Here is a 22516-nt window from a genome sequence, read left to right as displayed (position 1 = left end):
TATCTATGCATATCAATGAAGTTTGTTTACATGAAAATGTATGTAATGTCATGTTTCTGCACTTCCATTGACTTGCATTAATTCTGAATCGCGCATAAAAACAACATACCTTCCCCACAAGTTTAAGAGACAAAATCGCAAAACACAGAAAAAAAACTAAACGCACACACAACCTCTAATAAATGTGAATGGGCCCATAAACCCATATGAACCTGAAATTAAAAGAAAGCATAAAAGGAGTAATGCCGACTAGTTTGGCAGTACTGGAACTTTAACCCAGAAAATAACTTTATCCCAATCAGTAGCTGATACCCCCTTTCCCATGGGAAACCTTTCCTTTTCCCGAATAGATCATCAGGGGGGTCTGTATGGCTGATATTGTGGTGAAACCCCTCCCACTGTGTGATGTCATGACCTTGGTCCTGATTAGTTTGCGGTCTGTGAACCTCGTTGCATTGTGGGAAATAATGTTTTTTCCAACTTCCAAGCAAGCAGCATCTCCCTCTGTGCATTGAACTCTCAGTAATGAACATTCCACACAGATCACCTGGCAGCCACCTGTGATAAATTTTAGAATGTAAATTGGGGAGAGGTAAGATTTTACATTGGGCAAACGATGACTAAATAATATATAAATGAATATAGTAACAATAAGCAATTTTATTCATTGTTGTTTTCACTCCAGTTTATCTTTAAATTACAAAACTACCTGTGCTGTACCAAATCTATCTGTAAAGCAATGTTTATTTTATTTTTTTACAAAACTGCTATTTTCCAGTTAGCGTTTAAAGAGACACTGAAGTGAAAAAAAAATATGATGATTTGTATGTGTAGTACACAGCCAGGGCCGCCATCAGAAATTTTTGGGCCCCTCGCACATTTTCAAGCCGGCCCCCCCCCCCTTCCCTAGGCCCACCCACTGGTTGCTGTGCTCGCCCACTAGCTACCCTGTGTCCGTGCACGAAGTGCACTGCGGCGAAAAAAATGTGCATGGCTCTGACACTGAAGTAAGCGGCATGCACAGTATGATGCGGCAAAAAGTGGGCGTGACCATGGCATGTTGTGGGTGGAGCCAAATACTAGCAAAATACAGGTAGTCCCTGGTTAGCAAATGAGATAGGGACTTTTAGGTCCGTTCTTATCCTATATCCGTTCTCTTTTGTCCCCTTCTTTTCTTCCTGGTGCCCCCAGTATAGGTATCCAGGCATAGGTCCCCCCAGTATAGGTAGCCAAGTATAGGTTCCCCAGTATAGTATAATAGCGGACTCACTCATCTGCTCCTCACGTTCAAGTGCTGATGTCACTCTTCTTCCAGTGCTGGAACGCGGTGTGCTGGTTAGTGAGCCACAGGCCCGCAGCCAGGACATGCGGCCCTTCCAGCGCTTTGGGGGGAGGGCAAGGGCTCCGAGAAGCCCTGGGCCCCTCGTTGCAGTCAGTTGCCCCCCCCACCCCGATGTCTGCCCTGAGTACAGCTAAGAAATAAAATATTAGGAGCAGAGACATAAGTCTAATGTTGTTTCCAGTACAGGAAGAGTTAAGAAACTCCAGTTATCTATGCAAAAGAGCCATTGAGCTCCACGGCTCTTAAAGTCGCAGAGAGTTCTGTCTTCTGAAGCTTGTTATCTCAACTGTCAGTCACTGTATTTTTTTTTTCTCTCCAGAGGACAGTTCAAAAGTTCACTGGGCTGCTCCGTGAAATCATTTAGAATGGTGAGTAGTGTGTAAACTTAGAGAAAAATGCAATGTTATAAAAAAAAAAAAACCCTATATAACTAATACAAATATGAATATATTTTCTTTGCTACTAATGTTCTAGTAATTATCCGTACTACACAACCAATTCTTTATATCATATATATATATATATATATATATATATATATATATATATATATATATATATATATTTTTTTTTGTGCTTCAGTGTCTCTGTAATGCCACCTCTTACCTTCACATAATCTTTTTTTCTTTTCTTTATTTATTTTTTTCTTTTCAAAAGGGGCTCACAACACTTAGAGGAGAGGGGTTCTACAGTAATAATCCGAACATTTGTATAGCGCTTTTCTCCTGTCGGACTCAAAGCGCTCAAGAGCTGCAGCCACTGGGACTCGCTCAGGAGGCCACCCTGCAGTGTTAGGGAGTCTTGCCTTGAACTCCTTACTGAATAGGTACTTGACCTAGCCAGGATTCAAACCCTGGTCTCCCATGTCAAAGGCAGAGCCCTTAACCAGTACACTATCCAGCCACAGTACAGATTCACAGGGCGAGTACACCTGTAGATTCTTCAAAAATAGTGGATAAAGAGTATAATTTATTTGGGTCTTTTATCGGTTGACTGATTGGTGAATTAATTAGGTTCAGCTTATCTCTGAAATATAATTCCAGCCTTCGAAACGGCAATGAGACTCAATTGACCAAAACCTGATTATAGGCGCTGATTCGATTTCTGGAGCAAAATCGCTCCCACGTGAGCCTTGCAAATGACACAGTAATGTAATAAAGGAGACTGTCTAGAAAATCTGACATCAACTAATCCAGGAGACGATACTCAGTTTGCATTGTCATCTGTCATTTGTCAGTCAATTTCCTGCTCGCCAATTTTAATGCTGTGTTGTTGGAGAGAAAATTGATTGCAGAGAGCATAAGGCTTTGAAAATATATTTACCTTGGGTCAAGGCGCAAGGCATGGAATAACGCAGGAAACCGTGAATTTTAAAAAATTCAAATGAAAAAATGCTGTCTTTAAGGAAACATGTAATAAAAATAAGTATTATCAAATAAAGATTATCATACGATAAGTAATTGTATCTGTAAAAAAAAAAACCTAATTAGAACTTGTCTGGAGTCCCTGATTCTTTGCTTTTTAACCACTTCAGCCTGCAGGTTGCTTTTTACCATAATGATTAAAGCAATTTTCCCCTGTCGGCACTCCTCCCATTAATTTGCCAATAACTTTATCACTACTTCTGACACCTAAAAAGGCTTTTAGAGGATTTCAGTAATAGCTTTATTTTCTATGCATTTTATAGGAAAATACAAGAAAATGAAGTGAAAAAATACACAATTTCTCCAATTCCATCCCATATAGTTTTAAAATAAATAATGCTATTATAGATAAAACCCATACATTTTATTTGCTCAGTTGTCCCGGCTATCACAACTTTTAAATCCTTTTCTTAGTACAAAGTATGGCAACAATATTATTTGGAAATAAAGATGTATTTTTTCTGTTTGTATTTTATCAAAAGCCCCTATTTGCTAAAAAGCAATGATATACACTCATTACATACATATAAAAAAAAATCTTTTTTTTTTTTTAACTGTCACTTTTTTTTCTTTTTCTTTTTTTGTTTTTACTTATGTTCATGGTTGGTAGCTATGGGGGAGGTTAATAAGGTTTTATTAAATATTACATTTATTTATTATTTTTATTTGAAGATTAATTTTACTTTTTGGCCACTAGATGTTGCTATGCAGTATCCTGGAAGTTACCAAGAAGTGTTCGATCTTTATTACTTTCACTACGTTCAAAACTTTTGTACTTTCACTTTTATGAATCAACATACCTTGTGATTCGAGGCATGTTGATTCATTCACGGGTGGTTCGGTTGGCTCTGGGAACATATGTTCCCCTTCACCAATCGATCCCCTGTAAGTCCTGCCACGAATAGGCAACGGGAGAGCACACATGCACACGCACCTGCCTACGACAACACTGGACACATACACTTGTCCAGCTAGACTAGCACGTGTAATAGATAGCGGAGATACCACCGCAGCGGTGAGCGGCATGGCGGCTGTCTCCGCGTCTTAGCCGGCGGCCTTCGCCGCGCAGTTACATGGTGGCGTTTTGCCTGGTCCGTCAGTTGCACATAGACTGAGGGCTACACGCGCGCGCGCCAGGCGACAGTACCTTTATGCGAATAGAAGGGGAGTCAGCTGATCGACCGGTCAGCTGACTCCAGCAGTGCTCCTGATTGGTTGAGTGACTGGGGCGGCGCTGTGGGGCACTCTCAGTATATATAGGACCTACCTCTCAGTAGCTCCTCGTCTGCTGTTGCAAATGCTAGGTGTTAGCACTCAGACCTTAGTCAGATCCCAAAGTGTGCTAGAACCAGCAGGAGCTGGGGATCCACACTTAGTCAGATTCTGTTGATTAGCTAAAGTACTAATTGAATTGTATTATTTGTTATGACCCTCTGCTAGCCTTGACTACTCTTCTGCTTACTGATTCTGTGCTTCTGCCTATCTGATCCTGTTGCCGACTCAGCCTGAACACTACTCTGATTTAAGCCTTCTGTCTTTGTACCGTATCTGTCCGTTCGTTGCCGAATCTGCTTGTCTGACTCTCCTGCCCTCACCAGTGAGCCTAGTCCCTGGTGAGGGATTCTCTGTACAGCTTAATCACCTGCTCCTCAGGTGACCAGTAGCTGCAGTACAGTCTTAATCACCTGCTCCTCAGGTGACTCGTAACTATGGTACTGTCCTCATCACCTGCTCCTCAGGTGATTAGGAGTTGCAGTACAGTCTTGATCTCCTGCCCCTCAGGTGATCACCTGCTGCAGTACAGTCTGAATCACCCGCTCCACGGGTGATCAGTATACGTTGTCTTACTGTGCACCACCCGTTCCTCGGGTGAACTGATTACTAGTTCATCTGCATCTCCAGCTTGCTGGAGTGCTGATCCCTGTGTTCTATAGAGATATGTCCCTCTACCAACTTCTCTGGGGGAGTTGGTATCTCTATCTCTATCTGTATTACTGTTGCACCAAACACCTATCTTTACATCTGGTTGTCCTGTGTCTTGCTATACTCGCATTAGTGGTGATTCTGCAGATCACCACATACTCAGGTATAGTATCTGCATTATTGGTGATACTGCAGATCACCAATAACCAGAAAATCTGTTCTTGCTGACACCAATCGTTACAGCACGGCTCCTATCTGGACGACTATAGGTACGCTGACCATATGTCCCGCTTTACCCGGGTATGCGGTAATTTATCGCTCTGCTCGGGAAAGTCCGCTTCGCATGCGGAAACAGCCTTTATGTATACACATTTTGCTCAGTGGTCGGTAAAGTCGGCTGTTTTCAGCATTTCCGCATGCGGGAGCGCTTTATGAATGATAGCCATGATAAGTATCCCCTTCTCATAAAAAGTTATGGCTTGCCAAGTCTTTTCTATCCAACTCATCCTCTAAGCCCCAAGTGGCGCACTAAAAAGATAAGGCTCTTTTCTTTTTTAAAGGTAGGGGCCAGGGCTAAGTGCTGGCAGCGGGCGCCGCATGAGATTAACTCGCACCTACGAACTGCATCTCCCAGCATGCATTGCATTGGTGAAAGAGAGACACTGCTGTGGATTACAAAATGGTATTCCATGCAGGTATGTCCTGTGCGCATTGCTGGAGGCTAAATGAAACAGTAAAAACTAGATTTAAATATACAATAAAACTATGGGGTATCTAAAAAAAAAAAAAAAAAAAAAAATTTTTTAGGAGGAGGATGACAGGTACAATTGTTTTTATCATCAGTTCATTTTAACCTCGGATGTATTTTACAGTTTACTATAAAGGGTTTCTACTGTACAATATGGTACACATACTAAGATTGAGGCTGGTGTAAAATGTAAATATATATATATATATATATATATATATATATATATATATATATATATATATATATATATATATATATATATATATATTCGGGGTGCAAAAGTTTGGGCAACCTTGTTAATCGTCATGATTGTCCTGTATACAGTGGCTTGTGGCTTGCAAAAGTATTCGGCCCCCTTGAAGTTTTCCACATTTTGTCAGATTACTGCCACAAACATGAATCAATTTTATTGGAATTCCACGTGAAAGACCAATACAAAGTGGTGTACATGTGAGAAGTGGAACGAAAATCATACATGATTCCAAACCTTTTTTACAAATCAATAACTGCAAAGTGGGGTGTGCGTAATTATTCAGCCCCCTGAGTCAATACTTTGTAGAACCACCGTTTGCTGAAATTACAGCTGCCAGTCTTTTAGGGTATGTCTTTACCAGCTTTGCACATCTAGAGACTGAAATCCTTGCCCATTCTTCTTTGCAAAACAGCTCCAGCTCAGTCAGATTAGATGGACAGCGTTTGTGATTGTGAACAGCAGTTTTCAGATCTTGCCACAGATTCTGGATTGGATTTAGATCTGGACTTTGACTGGGCCATTCTAACACATGGATATGTTTTGTTTTAAACCATTCCATTGTTGCCCTGGCTTTATGTTTAGGGTCATTGTCCTGCTGGAAGGTAAACCTCTGCCCCAGTCTCAAGTCTTTTGCAGACTCCAAGAGGTTTTCTTCCAAGATTGCCCTGTGTTTGGCTCCATCCATCTTCCCATCAACTCTGACCAGCTTCCCTGTCCCTGCTGAAGAGATGCACCCCCCGAGCATGATGTTGCCACCACTATATTTGACAGTGGGGATGGTGTGTTAAGAGTGATGTGCAGTGTTAGTTTTCTGCCAAACATAGCGTTTTGCATTTTGGCCAAAAAGTTCCATTTTGGTCTCATCTGACCAGAGCACCTTCTTTCACATGTTTGCTGTGACCCCCCACGTGGCTTGTGGCAAATTGCAAACAGGACTCCTTATGCTTTTCTGTTACCAATGGCTTTCTTCTTGCCACTCTTCCATAAAGGCCAACTTTGTGCAGTGCACGACTAATAGTTGTCCTATGGATAGATTCCCTCACCTGAGCTGTAGTTCTGCAGCTCATCCAGAGTCACCATGGGCATCTTGACTGCATTCCTGATTAGCGGTCTCCTTGTTCGGCCTGTGAGTTTAGGTGGATGGCCTTGTCTTCATAGGTTTACAGTTGTGCCATACTCCTTCCATTTCTGAATGATCGCTTGAACAGTGCTCCGTGGGATGTCCAAGGCTTTGGAAATCTTTTTGTAGCCTAAGCCTGCTTTAAACTTTATCCCTGACCTGTCTGGTGTGTTCTTTGGACTTCACGGAGTTGTTGCTCCCAATATTCTCTTAGACAACCTCTGAGGCCGTCACAGAGCAGCTGTATTTGTACTGACATTGGATTACACACAGGTGAACTCTATTTAGTCATTAGCACTCATCAGGCAACTGACTGCACTCAGATCAAAGGTGGCTGAATAATTACGCACACCCCACTTTGCATTTATTTATAAAAAATGTTTGGAATCCTGTATGATTTTTGTTTTACTTCGCACATGCACACCACTTTGTATTGGTCTTTCATGTGGAATTCCAATATAATTGATGCATGTATGTATATATGTGTGTATGTTGTGTATTGTATATATGATTTCTCTCTCAGTACCATCACATTTCCTAAGCGCTGCCTGTAAACAATGTGTGGGGAAACGTTGTGATCCATTTAAAAGATAACAGATACTATATTTGGCTCTATTAAATTTGCCTCCTCTTTATTTGCACAAACTAATTGGAATGTCCACTAAGCAGTGATTATCTGATAGCAGCTAGCCTGATACCAGGAAAAAAAAAAGAAAATAAACACCTCTCGGCTTTATTTACAGGGATGTCATCTATTCACTCAGGAAAATAAACTTCAGAAGAATTAATGTGGCGTTCAGCCCCTATCTATAGACCGATCACACCGGGGACAACACCGTTGTCAATCACCATGTGCTATTTACAGAGAGCAGGTGACTTCAACTGGCATCAACTTAGAAAATGGTTACTGAAAGAGGAACTTTTCCGAAAGATAGTAGAAGGGGGAAAATAATAAATCGATACATTGCAAAGTGAGGAGATAAAACAGGGGAAGATCATGAAATGATTGATACTCGCCGTGTAATTCGTTCATGCTGCTTGATTCACCGTGAGCCTGCGAGTCGTCATCTTTACTACTGGCAGACATGAAAAAAAAAGACAGCACCAAATGCCTTTATCTTTAAACACACCCTCTAACAATGTGATAGGTTAAAAGGAGTTTTCTCAGGGGAAATGGGGTATTGGCTACTGATTCAGATGACGTTCAATCCTGATTTAAAGTTCCTCTTTAAAGAGAACCTGAGGCGGGTATTTTAAATCTTAAGAGGACACAGAGGCACGTTCTGTGCATAATGACATGCCTCTGTGTCTCTCTATTGCCACCTCTGGTCCCCCTACCCCCGGAGTCTTCTGTGCCCCCCTGTAAAAAGCGCCAGGCTAGCGACAATCCACTTGTCGCTAGCCTTCTAGCCTTCTATTTACCTGTGACATGTCATTCAATCCGTGCTCCTCCGCCTCTGTCCCCGCCACTGCCCGCCTCCGTGAGCTTCCTCCAATCATAAACAAAGCCGCGACCCTGCAGGTACTTCCTGGGTTGTGGCTTAGCTTCCAATTGCAGGAAGCTCACAGAGGCGGGCAGCGGCGGGGACAGAGGCAGTCCCACTTCCGGTTCTCTTTAAAGGTTTCCTGAAATGGCAGAGGGGTAAAGCGATCGACCCAAAGATGGCTGGAGGAAGCCCCAAGTATGTATATTCCACCCCATCTTCCCCCCCCCCCCCCCCGGCATCTCAGGCTTACTTTAAAGCAGTGGTTCGCAACATTTGTACATCATGTACCCCTTTTTTTTTTAAAGGCTGTTGTACTGACTCACTCCCCCAATCCTCCTCATTGTGAATATCAGCCTCTCAAGTACCCCTTAACAGACACTTATAAATATTTCAGTTACTATATGTCTTAGAACTTAAAGGATTTATCAGGCAAATATGAATAAAACAAGCGCTACTTACCCGGGGCTTCCTCCAGCCCCAAGCTCCCAGCATCTCCCTCGCCGCAGCTCTCCCCGCAGCCGTTTGCCGCAGCTCTAGCCCGGTCCCCGGCAATGACGTCAGACCGACAGTGCCGCTCGCACAGGAGCAGTACAGGCTGACCTGGAAGTCGGCCTGACGTCATCGCCGGGGACCGGGATGGAGCTGCGGTGAACGGCTGCGTGCAGAGCTGCAGTGAGGGAGATGCTGAGAGCTTGGGGCTGGAGGAAGCCCCGGGTAAGTAGCGCTTGTTTTATTCATATTTGCCTGATAACTCCTTTTTAAAGAGGAACTCCAGTGAATAATGTAATAAAAAAGTGCTTTTACAATAATTATGTATAAATTATTTAGTCAGTGTTTGCCCATTGTAAAATCTTTCCTCTCCCTGATTTACATTCTGACATTTATCACATGGTGACATTTTTACTGCTGGTAGGTGATGTTAGTGGAAGGAGGTGCTACTTGCTTTTTTGGCAGTTGAAAACAGCTGTAAACAGTAAAACAGCTGTTATTCCCCACAATGCAATGAGGTTCACAGACAGGAAACTGTCAGGATCATGGTCTTGACATCACGCTGTGGGAGGGGTTTCACCACAATATTAGCCCCACAGACCCCCCTGATGATACGTTTGAGAAAAGGAAAAGATTTCTCATGGGAAAGGGGGTATCAGCTACTGATTGGGATGAAGTTCAATTCTTGGTCACAGTTTCTCTTTAAAGGGAACCAGAGATGAACGTTTCACACAAAATAAACATATCAGTCGATAGCTTGTAAAGAATAAATGCTCTACCTAATAATTTCGCCGCTCTGGTGTGCCTTTTTTAGTGTTTTTTTTATCCATTATTGCTCCAGGAAAAATCAAATATGGCCACCGGCTCATATCCCTTCTAATTCCGGGTTATGAGTTGTTTTGGATGTGCTGTCTAGGCTATATGAGAAAAGCTGCTCCAGCCTTTCATCTGTGTGCTTTCATTTTGGCATGATGTGCAGCTGCCTGTAGGAAGTCTCTCTCATAGGACTGAAACTGCTGTCATCATCAGTGTCTATGCAGACAGAGTGCACACAGAGCACACAGATCACATTGCATATTGCTCTGAAAACTTGTCTGTTTCAGAGCTTCTCTCTCAGCAGGAGCAGCCCCTCCCATGTCATCACAGCTCTCAGTATGCAAAGCAGGAAATCTGAGCCAGTAGGTTAGGTGGCAGGCTTGTGCTTGAAAAGACTCCACAGAAGAGTGACTCAGCTATAATGATTCCAGGTCAAACCTAGACTGAGCCAGTCGGTGATTCTTATCACAGCTGCTAATAGACTAATTAAGCAGATAAGAATGAAACTAAAAACAGGGTAGGTATTTACTGTTATGTTCCCACTGATAAATGCAATAAAATACATGAGGGTGCTTTGTCTCTGGTTCTCTTTAATACTTGTATGTAACATGCTTTCCATATCTTCCTTTATGCTTTTAACCAAATAAAATTCTTATTCGTTAATATGTTTACAGTATGTGGTTTATAGTGTTAGAATGGGAGAGGGAATAGGATATAGGTATTGTTAGAAAAGTAAGTTAGGCAATGACCGGCACTAAAAATAAGACACAACAGTAAAGAATATATACACTGGGAGTTTGAATGAGGTGGAGTGAGATTTCTTTTTTTATTAAGATCAACAAATCTGTATTATTTTGAATTAGACTAAAGCTACATACACACATTAGCGGGTGGCCTTTTGGGGCCATTGCAGGCACGTATCTAGCTTCTTGCTAGCATTGTTTATTGTTTCAAGATGAACACAACAGACATTTTGATAGATCGAATATTAAAGTGGGATTAGGCTCCCAAAACAAAAATTTAATTAACTACTCTTAGTTACATAATAGAACATTTGAAAGCAGTTCCAAATATTCCCAGTGTGTAAAAGTGATTTTATTGTCACTGTAGGGAGCAGTATAAGCTTGCTTATCTCTTGTCATCGGCAAAGGAAAAACTCATTCTGTGCCTGAGTCTTCATTCTTGCCATTGCCAATGACTAGATATAAGCGAGCTTCTTCTGCTCTCAGTAGTGAAAATAAGTGAGTGAGCCGTCTGTCCATTTTTCCATCATATTTATTGCAGTGGAGGAACTCCGAGTCTCCTCCTCCGCGGCTTTTCCGGACACTGGACGAAAGTTGTACATGTAATGGATAGTGTCCATTGCCACAGACACCATAGAAGTGATATAACTATGGGGTCATGCCATGGACAGTCGGTCACATCGGCAGGGCCGGGCCGAGGCAGAGGCAGGAGAGGCTCCAGCCTCAGGGCGCAATGTAGGAGGGGGCGCACAATTCATTCAGCTGTCATTCCTAATTGTGTATGAAGCAGAAAGAAATAAGAAAAGGGATACATAGCAGTGACTGCAAGCCTGATAACTAGATATTAAGGTGTTGGGGAGGTTGTGGGCCCTGGGGTGCCTCTTAGTCTAATAGCAATCAGTGTGTGACGGCTGGGGTGGGCGGGATGGAGGGGCGCACTTTGGTGTCTCAGCCTTGGGTGCTGGAGGACCTTGTTCCGCCTCTGCACATCGGATCTCCTGTGACTGTCCACAGAATGAACCTACTCTAATGTGAACCTAGCCCAGGGCCTCTAGACTTTATGCCACCTGTAGCAATACATTGTGAGGATGCCCCCAATTTGTGCCCAATGAGTGTTTATTAAGCCGGCCTAGAGAGGAGAGACACATCGGGCTGTGCATTGCAGGCACTGCCACTACGCTTCCCTCCAGGCCCGGCTTTACCTAACAGGAGCCTATAGGCACAGATGTCCTGGCACCCAAGACTTAGCCCTCCATGGACCTACAAACCTCCACTGAACCGCACTGCAAGTTTGCTGGTGGTCCCAGCTGTCACTTCTCCCTTACCTGTCATCGGTAACTACAGGTGCCCCTTAGTATTAAATAACTAGAATGACCCTCAATATTAAGTAGCTATAGGTGCCCTTAAGTATTGGGTAGCTAGAGGAACCAGTTATTAAAGAGACTCCGTAACAAAAATTGCATCCTGTTTTTTATCATCCTGCAAGTTCCAAAGGCTATTCTAATGTGTTCTGGCTTACTGCAGCACTTTCTGCTATCACTATCTCTGTAATAAATCAATGTATCTTTCCCCTGTCAGACTTGTCAGCCTGTGTCTGGAAGGCTGCCAAGTTCTTCAGTGTTGTGGTTCTGCTATGAACTCCCCCTTCCAGGCCCCTCTATGCACACTGCCTGTGTATTATTTAGATTAGAGCAGCTCCTCTCTTCTCTCTTATCTTTTACAAGCTGGATAAATCGTCCTCTGAGCTGGCTGGGCTTTCACATACTGAAGAATTACAGACAAGGGCAAAGCTGTTTGCAGGAGAAAAACAAGTAGCCTGAACTTCAGTGCATGAGAGAACTGCAGGGGGAAAGAAACACACAATGATCTCTTGAGATTCAAAAGGAAGGGTGTATACAGCCTGCTTGTGTATGGATGTATTTTCTATGTGTGGACATACTGTACATCAACCTACTTCCTGTTTTGGTGGCCATTTTGTTTGTTTACAAACAAACTTTTTAAAACTGTTTTTAACCACTTTTAATGCGGCGAGGAGCGGCGAAATTGTGACAGAGGGTAATAGGAGATGTCCCCTAATGCACTGGTATGTTTACTTTTGTGCGATTTTAACAATACAGATTCTCTTTAAGTAACTATAGATGAAGGGAGATTTCGTGGGTGGAACGCAGAGAGCTGGGTGAGTAATCTCTCATTTACATTTACTCATCAGGACTCTGCCTAGGGAAGTAGGGAGGCGCTTGGGGAGAGGAGTGAGCCGCCTTTCCATTATCAGGCACCTATAGGCACACGCCTACAGTGCCTTATGGTAAATCCAGCCCTGCTTGCCTCTCTCTGCTTCCAATGGGATCACCAGCCACATGTGAAGTCCTTCCTCTCTGACTACAGTGGCACCTTAAGTGATCCGGCTACTGTTGTAGCCATGAATACATTACACAGGACAGGCAGATGTAGATCCCATCGCTGGCACACTGAGAGCAGGCGAGTGAAGCAGGGGGAGATGGGGAGTGCGAGGAGGGGGTCATTTGGGGAGGGAAGTGGCCTCTTGCTGCCCTCTAATTGTTACCACCCTGAAGCATGTGATTCATGTTGCTTCATGGAAGAACTGTCCTATAAAGAACCGTCCTATGACCCAGCCTGAAGGTGCCCATGCATGGTACAATTTTTCATTTTTTTTTTTTTCCGATTAGATAATTTAGTTAGATTATTCCGGCAGATCGGATATAAAGATTTTTCTAAAATGTTTGATCAGATTTATATAGAAAATACGGGATAATCGTTCGTTTTTCTTGATCAAAAAAGAAGATTCTTTTCAACTTTCATTCGATCATTTTGGTCCAAAAATGGGAAAATCTAACGTTTTTATTGTACCGTGTATGGGGACCATAAGACTAAAACTACAAAAGGTACTTTTCCGTTAACCGGGCACAACCACTAGGCGGCGTTAATTACTAGGCCGGTCATGGATAGTAGGGAAAGATGTAACTCCAGCTGGCAGCAGACTACCATCCATGGCGGCCTGGAGGGGGAATAGTAATTAGCGCCACCTAGCGGTTGCGCCCGGCTAACGGAAAAGTACCCTGCAAAATACTGTATTTTTTTCAGGGCTTTTTCATTCTTCTTCCATTTGAAATGCAAGAAAAGTGTAAATCATTCTTGTAAAAAAAAATGCTAAACCCCCTGCCCTGCCCCCCCCCCCCCCCCCCCCAAACAAACAAATAACAATTTTTTTCTTTATTATTATTTAGATGTCACAAGCAGTGGCAAAGTCACTGCTAAATCAATAGGGATGTAAAACGTCAGAATGTCTCTAATCCATGAGATAAAAACACCTGTATTTGAAATCATTAAGAATGGACATGATGACCGACCATAAACATATTTACCAGTGTGACAAGATCTTAGATGATGAAACCTACAGGTTGGCAATGTTTCAACCACCATGTGTATTTTATTTTTCTGTGTGCTTTTTCCATTATGGTCCTGGGTATAAATATATTTTATAGCCAAAGATAGATTTACATTATTGCTTCGAGGCCCGAAGGGGTTTGAAGGAAACACATGACCTGTGTTGCCCTGATTTTCATAGCAAGAGAAGTTTGTGTTGTTGATTTATTGTATCAGAGAGCTTCTGAAATCCTTCTCTAGGATAACATTTTATTATATGGCTTGGTATGACAGGCCTGGAATTACTGCTGCAGACAGTATTATGAGTTATGTGCCCCGTTGGACCTGGGAATAATGATAATGACTTCACAACACCAAGTATATCTAAATCTAAATATACCATATTTTTTTATCAGTCTCTCTGCATCGAACTATCTGTTTATGCAAAAATGAAATTGCCAAAAGTGGAAGTCTAGCAAAACTTTTACTTTTTTTTTTTTTTTACTGTTTTAGTTTTTTGTTTTGGATAGAGTAAGGACTGGAGCTTGACAGGTGTTTACTACTTTTGATGACCCCATTGCTGAGATTTCCTCTAACTTTCTTTCCCTACTCAAAAAGTTTGAGTTAGGCTCCTTTTCAATAAACAGCTAAATGGCAGTGAATTCGCCACCTTTCAGCTGCTCCTATCCACCTGTCGGGCATTTGCTAGCGCTCAGTACAGGTGGAGGACAGGCAGCCCTGTCATATAGTTGCATCTGAGCACAGTGGTTGCCATGCTCATATGCGACATGAGACTTTTTTTCTCCACCAGATAATTCCAAATTGCCGAATGCTGCCATTTATCAGCATGTAATTGCAGCCGTACAGGCGCAGTGGCCAGCAGCCAGGTGGCTGAACTACTCGCCAAAGAGCAGTTTAGCCGGTTGTGGAAAAGAGGCCTAAGTTTCCCCAAAAGGTAGGGATATTCCACTATTGGTAGTTGTCATTGAAACAGATGTTCCACTTGGAATTTTATACCCTACTCTTTTTTTCCTGACGGACCCTACCCAGTTGAACCTCCTGAAGAACTTTTGGTTTTTAACATTTTGAACATGTTGTCACTAGTTTTGTTGTATGCGTCATTTACTTAGCTAATTCTGTGTGAAATATATATTTTTATCTCCACAAGCACCGGCAGGGACCTAACAGAGAGGACACATACCAGTTATCTGCTGCTTCTCGTCAAGTGGTTGACTGATGATGGAGATCCACATGAATAGGAGCAGCTCCAAATAGTGTTGATGTTTGAACTCGGGATCCTGAATTCAGAAAACCAAATTATGCCGAACATCACACGTCATCACCCAAGCTACAGTGGACACTGGACAGGGTCATGGGGTTGTAGTCCACGTTGCGTTTCATGACAAGCCAGAAGATAGAAGCATCAGAGACAGTCGTGAAGTGTGGTGTGAGTGACCTCCCATGGCCCTGTCCACTAGCTTAGATGCTATAGTGCGGTGCTCCACATTATTTGGGTTTCCCATGCAGAATCTCAAATTTAGATACCAACGTTAGATCCAAATACTTCTTCCAAATATACTGCACAAGCAACTAAGGGATAATGGTCTAATCTGACCATTCATGGTGACCGCCAGTGGGTGGTGTTTTCAAAAGCATTCCATGAGCTTCTGTTCTGGTGACTAGTGGTTAGAGGCACCCAAAATATCTACAATAGTTAATAACAGTTTTTGGCTTACACTTATAAACACCAGTCTCTTTACTGGAAAATGTTGGTTTAGTTGCACAAAAATAAGGATAACGCGCTTCGCAGGTCTTATCCCCTTCATGTCAGTAAACACAATGTGCCTGATGATACAAGTGATAATTCTAATCTAAAAAGGTTATAAAATACATAGCAACTCTAGACAGCTTTTTTAATTCCACATACCTCTCAGATCAAATAAAGAATGCTATATAGCATGTCATGTGTGATATACCTAAGAATATGCCCATGTGTTTCAATATGTAGGCAGAACCACTGTGGCAACATCCCAGGGCCGGGGCTATACAGACACATAGTTAGCCTGCAGGCTAATGATGCATTCTATTGCAATGCAGGGGGTGGGGGGCTGACAGAATAGCATGGACGTGTCATCACATGGCAGGAGCAGAACTGATCATTCCTTGGCAGATCGCTGGCTGGGCACCAGTATTATCGGCAGAGGTGGTTATTTGCCGCCTCAGCCGACTTTAATCTAGCATGTTTGCAGGCCTTCACAATAGACACAAATTGCCCGCATGAGCTGAGCATACATGTTCAAAGCTCAACGTTTACCAGTTCCCAATTGCAATACTCCAGCACTACATACCTACACACTTCATATGCCTTTAAAGGCTCGTACACATGCTTGCCTGAGGTCTGTGGAGGTGGTCGATAATGTTCACCTAAGCTGATTATCAAGCTTGTGTATGGCAGACCCCGATCCCCAATCCACGAGCAATATGACCTGCGGATCAACTCAACCAACAAATGGCCAACTCCTTTCAGTTCCCCCGCCCGCCGGCATACAGTCTAAAGCCCCAGGGGCGTAGCAATAGGGGGTGCAGCGGTAGCGACCGCATTGGGGCCCTTGGGCCAGAGGGGCCCCGAAGGGCCCTCCCTCAACTACAGTATTAGCTCTCTATTGGTCCTGTGCTGATAATAATCACTTCTATAGATACTTTGAATAGTGGTAATCATTAACAAGCTGTTCCCCATCCCCTTCTTGCACCTCTAACACTGTAGTTGCCATTGGCAGGTTTTGGTGCACCGTATCAATTGCTATGTATAGAGTGCTTGGGGTCCCCATTGTAAAACTTGCATCGGGGCCCACAGCTCCTTAGCTACGCCACTGCACTTTATTGTCCCCCCGCCCCAATATAGCATTAGCAACAGTATGCATCATCAACTACACAGCTGACACGTGTCTGTACTGGCTTGGCCCAGAGATGTCCCTCAAGGGGATCAGGTCTGGACCCCCGACAGGCGACAGGTGTGTATGCATCTTAAGTTGACTCAGACATAAGCTAATCATTGATTAGTCCATCTTTGAACAGTAAAGGCAATTGTTTGAAATATGAGCCTTTCCAGTTTGTTGGAGTGAGCCTGGTTCAGCCTGGTTCATGGGTGGTGCTGCATATAAGAGAAGTCCACCAAACGACCTGTCCTGCTTCTTCTCTCTAGCTCTTTCAAATATTCATTCCAGGTGAATGACCTTGTTGTAAAGTTAAACACCAACATGGCGACCTAAAATCCTGAATTCACGACTGCGTTATTTTGTTGAGGGATATGACAATGCTTCCAACATGCGATATACACAATATTTACTTCAAGTCATATTGATTTAGGTCCTGTTTTGTGACATATTTCAGTTTTATTGTGCCATATGGTGCATTATGGGGCATCAGTAACATTGTCATTCCAGTGAGTGACATAACTTCAAGAAAAGTATTCTCTAAAGATCTGAGCCTCCCAGGCTCTTTCTGTCAATGAGAGAAAAATGAAGCCAAGGCAATTAAACTCCGCAACCCTCCATCCCAAATGAGTTATGTATCATTGTGGGATACAAGAGAAAACACATCTGACGGGGGATGCTATTAATGAGTTCATTAAAATTGCCTGTGCCCACCGTTCACGGCAAAGCTCTGAGCAGAACAAAAATCCTCAGTAAATTTGAACATGCAAAGGGCACTTTGATGCATGCTGTAGGGCTACAGTCTGAGTGCAGGGTCTGTCTTGCAGTGGAAGGGCCCACTTATGTTGGGAATGTTGGCTCAGCTACCGTGTTTTCCTTAAAATAAGCCCTACCCCGAAAATTGCTCTAGCTGCAATTTTGAACATGCTCGAAATATAAGCCCCACCCTGAAAGTACGTCCTAGCGGCAGTTACCATACAGAGGAGGAAGAGGCCAGCAAGCAGGGAAACAGCGGTCCAGCGATCTGGCTTGCAGTCACTGCCATGTATCCCCTTTTCTTATTTCTCTCTCCTTCACACAATAGGGGAATGATAGCTGAGTGAGTTGTGCGCCCCCTCCTACACTGCGCCCTGGGGCTGGAGCCTCTCTCGCCTCTGCTTCGGCCCAGTACTGATCCATGAGTGGATATTAATATGTATTAAATGATGAGAATTCCAGATCAGGTAAGGCCCTTTTGAGTCTGCCCTTTCTGGAGTTAGGTGGAGATCTAGGAGCCACCACTTGATGTGATCAAAACTATTACAAGAATCAGAATCTATTTTATTTAGCCAAATATGTTTGTACTTACAGGAATTTGACTTGGCAGTTGCTTAACGGTCACAGGCAATACGATACAAGTAGAGTTGGGCCGAACCTCCGATTTTAGGTTCGCGAACCGGGTTCGCGAACTTCCGCGGAAGGTTCGGTTCGCGTTAAAGTTCGCGAACCGCAATAGACTTCAATGGGGATGCGAACTTTGAAAAAAAATAATAATTATTCTGGCCACAAAAGTGATGGAAAAGATGTTTCAAGGGGTCTAACACCTGGAGGGGGGCATGGCGGAGTGGGATACACGCCAAAAGTCCCCGGGAAAAATCTGGATTTGACGAAAAGCAGCGTTTTAAGGGCAGAAATCACATTGAATGCTAAATGACAGGCCTAAAGTGCTTTAAAACATCTTGCATGTGTATACATCAATCAGGTAGTGTAATTAAGGTACTGCTTCACACTGACACACCAAACTCCACTGAACAGAACAGGTATGCAGTGGCGGGTTCACTAAACAGGTATACAGTGGCGGGTCCACTGAACAGAACAGGTATGCAGTGGCGGGTTCACTGAACAGGTATGCAGTGGCGGGTTCACTGAACAGGTATGCAGTGGCGGGTTCACTGAACAGGTATGCAGTGGTGGGTTCACAGAACAGGTATGCAGTGGCAGCAGGATCACTGAACAGGTATGCAGTGGTGGGTGGGTTCACAGAACAGGTATGCAGTGGTGGGTTCACAGAACAGGTATGCAGTGGCAGGATCACTGAACAGGTATGCAGTGGTGGTGGTTGGGTTCACAGAACAAGTATGCAGTGGCAGGATCACTGAACAGGTATGCAGTGGTGGGTGGGTTCACAGAACAGGTATGCAGTGGCAGCAGGATCACTGAACAGGTATGCAGTGGTGGGTGGGTTCACAGAACAGGTATGCAGTGGTGGGTTCACAGAACAGGTATGCAGTGGCAGGATCACTGAACAGGTATGCAGTGGCAGGATCACAGTACAGGTATGCAGTGGGCTGAGGGCTCACTGAACAGAACAGGTATGCAGCCAGGAAGAAGTTAAGCCTAACTAATCTTTCCCTATATGAGAGACTGCAGCAGCTCGCCCTACTCTCACTAATGCAGGCACACGAGTGGCCGTAATGGCCGCCGCTGCCTGCCTTATATAAGGGGGGTGGGGCTCCAGGGGCTAATGTAGCCTAATTGGCTACACTGGGCCTGCTGACTGTGATGTAGAGGGTCAAAGTTGATCCTCAGGTGCATTATGGGGCGAACCGAACTTCTTCCGCAAAACGTTCGCGTGCGGTACCCGCACGCGAACCACGTTCGCCGGCGAACCGTTCGGCCCAACTCTAGATACAAGGACAGACAGTATTTATTATTATTACTTAGTATTTATGTAGCACCTAATCTTTCACAGCGCTGTACAGAGTATATTATCTTGTCAGCTGTCACTTAAAGAGACACTGAAGCAAAAAAAAAAAAAATTATGATTTTGTATGTGTAGTACAGCTAAGAAATAAAACATTAGCAGCAGAGACATAAGTCTGTTAACTTTTCATGTACTGGAAACGATAATAAACTCCAGTTGTTATCTATGCAAAAGAGCCATTGAGCTCCATGACTCCCAAGTCGCAGAGAGCTCTGTTTCCTGAAGCTTGTTATCTCAAGTGTCTCTTACTGTATTGTTTTGTTTTGTTTTTTTTCCTGCAGAGGACAGTTCAAAAGTTCACAAGCCTGCTCTGTAAAATAATTTAGAATGGTGAGTAGTGTGTAAACTGCAAATATTAGAGAATGATGCAATGTTATAAAAAAAAAACTATATAATTGAAAATAAAAATGAAAATATTTTCTTGCTACTAATGTTCTAGTAATTATCCGTACTACACATACAATTCATTATATCATATTTTTTTTTATTTTTTTATTGCTTCAGTGTCTTCAACTGTCCCAGTTCTGTGTTGTAATGCCTTCCAGTCCTAGCAGCTCTGCAGCACTGGGCTCAGCAAGATTTTGGATATCCGAACTACCCAGATAATCCAAACTTTTTCCACTATCCGAACTTTAAATAACAAGTCGGATATTTTTTAAAATCTGAATAGACTATCCGAGCAAACTCGGATTTCCCATCTGAAAATGGCAAAAATCCGTTTCGAAGGGATTCAGGCCGAGAGAGAGAGAGAGAGACCTCCGAAAGGTTTTTTTGCCATTTGAAGACACTTTTGGAAGTATTTTAACCAGCCGGGCGGTATGGACGAGCTCAGCTCGTCCATCACCGCCGGAGGCTGCCGCTCAGGCCCTGCTGGGCCGATTTTCTTCAAATAAAGAGCAGCACACACAGCCGGCACTTTGCCAGCCGCGTGTGCTGCCTGATCGCCGCCGCTCTGCGGCGATCCGCCGCGAGCAGCGGCGAAAGAGGGTCCCCCCAGCCGCCTGAGCCCAGCGTAGCCGGAACAAAAAGTTCCGGCCAGCGCTAAGGGCTGGATCGGAGGCGGCTGACGTCAGGACGTCGGCTGACGTCCATGACGTCACTCCGCTCGTTGCTATGGTGACGATGTAAGCAAAACAAGGAAGGCCGCTCATTGCGGCCTTCCTTGTTTATTCTGGGCGCCGGAGGCGATCGGAAGAACGCCTCCGGAGCGCCCTCTAGTGGGCTTTCATGCAGCCAACTTTCAGTTGGCTGCATGAAATCGTTTTTTTTTTATTTAAAAAAAACCCTCCCGCAGCCGCCCTGGCGATCTTAATAGAACGCCAGGGTGGTTAAGCCATTTTCAGGTCATTTCCAGTTTTCTATCTGGATACCCTGAATCCGGCCGGATATCCAGGATATTGGGTTCGGATATCCGATTCGGATCCGGATATCTAGGTATCCGGATCCGAATTCAATTCGGATTTTGAAAAGGGGTATCCGAGCAGCACTGCTCTGCAGTAAACATGGCTCCCGTCTGAGAGAAGAAGATGTCCTTGTGCCTGGAAGTTTTTGATGTGATTGACCGGTATCTCAACCTGAAGGCATAAGCTGGAATATAGGGTGAGGGGGGATCAGAGGCAATCTTAGTTGTGCTCTTTCTGCACTTGCTAGAGTAAAGATCCTGCAGGGAAGGTAAGCCACAACCAATTGGATGATGCTCTGCAGCCTTAAACGGAGCATGAGCGAACCCAGACCGTCATAGATAATGTTATGATGGATTTGATGATTGCAGTACAGAACTGTGGTGGGACAAACTTTTTGGCGTAGGTGGTACATCCTCTTTTGTGCTTTCCGATCATTCATATGAAGAATCATTTGCAAATGACAGTTCAGCAAATTGTACCATTGTTGCCAGCTTAAAACCTTCTAAACTGCACATGCTATATGGTTGGCACCCAAGGCAGCCCAACAGGACCACATCTGCAGAGAATCTTACATGTGTACTGATTCCTCAATACATTGGTGTGAGATCAGACAGGTGGATGGTCTAAGCTGAGCGCAGGCTGACCTTATTGTTTCCTAGTCAACCCACGTGCTCTGTGTCACTTCATCCCACGATGCATAGATGGCCCTTCTTCCCCTTCTACAGCTACATAGCAAGTTGATAGCCTCCAACCTAGTGCCACGGCTGTACAGAATTTGGCCTCAGAGTTTAACGCAAGGGATCGAGTCCCAATCCCTGCAAGCAACAGTCCTCATATTAGTGTACGAGGCTCTATGCACGGAAAGAACGAACACTTGTCACTTGGCTACCATAAGTAACATACGTGAAGGCAGCCTTGCCAGAACTGCTGATGCAGACCTTCTTTCATCTCCTACAGAGAGTGTGCTATACTTGGCAACCATTAGGGTCATTCTTCCAGAGGGACAGGAAGCTTATGGATCCCCAGCGTGTTGTGATGAATAGATTTTTAATCTAAAACTTCACCTGTTCTAACCTAGTGCACAGCAGCTCGATAAGCATCAGTATGACCCCATTCTTTCTTTTGTACAGATTGTAGAGTTTGAGAACTAAGACGGTGATACATTAGATGTCCACAAAGGTTTGCTGGGCTGGGACACTAAAGACAGATTCCAAAGTGTGCGCCCACCCCAGTATACTGTAGGTAGAAAACATGCCCCCAGTATTAGCTCCGTTCCCAGTACAATAGCCAGATGAGCCCCCATACAGAATTAAGCAGCCCCTTCTCAGTATAATTGTCAGATGTGCCCCCCTTCACCAGCATAATGGCCAGATGTACCCCCAAGCCTCCCACACTACCCAGTATAGTAGCCAGATGTGCCCCCTAATCCCCCACCACCACCACCACCAGTATAGTAGTCATATGAGCTCTTCCGCCCTCCAGTATAGCAACCAGTTTTTCTTGATGTCTTGATTATTGTAATGTGCCAATTACAATTTCGCGATGTTTTGCATCATTTTCTAATTATCATAACGATAGTAATAGAAAAATCAAAAATACACAAAATTTTACATAATTACGACCATGCACGATTTTTTTGTAATTCCGATTCAGAATCGTCTTTATTCACCAAGTACGGTGTATGACGTACCCAGAGTTAATTGTG

General features: G+C 43.8%; 1 protein-coding gene across 10 annotated transcripts in view; it reads left to right on the top strand.

Annotated features, from left to right (window-relative positions):
- Window positions 1-22516, top strand: part of EPHA6 (EPH receptor A6) — a 1277595-nt gene that overhangs the window by 41852 nt on the left and 1213227 nt on the right. For 4 of the 10 annotated variants that reach the window (XM_068270648.1, XM_068270649.1, XM_068270651.1 and 1 more), the window contains 2 exons: window positions 1662-1710; window positions 19690-19738. The exons of 2 other annotated variants lie outside the window; for them this stretch is intronic. The gene's annotated coding sequence lies outside the window, so the exon portion shown is untranslated. The remainder of the gene's footprint in view (window positions 1-1661; window positions 1711-19689; window positions 19739-22516) is intronic. 4 more of the 10 variants (XM_068270650.1, XM_068270652.1, XM_068270657.1 and 1 more) reach the window with 2 other exon arrangements.

This window comes from Hyperolius riggenbachi, chromosome 2, assembly GCF_040937935.1.
Source record: "Hyperolius riggenbachi isolate aHypRig1 chromosome 2, aHypRig1.pri, whole genome shotgun sequence".
Taxonomy (NCBI): domain Eukaryota; kingdom Metazoa; phylum Chordata; class Amphibia; order Anura; family Hyperoliidae; genus Hyperolius; species Hyperolius riggenbachi.
This window is presented reverse-complemented; position numbering and strand designations above follow the sequence as displayed.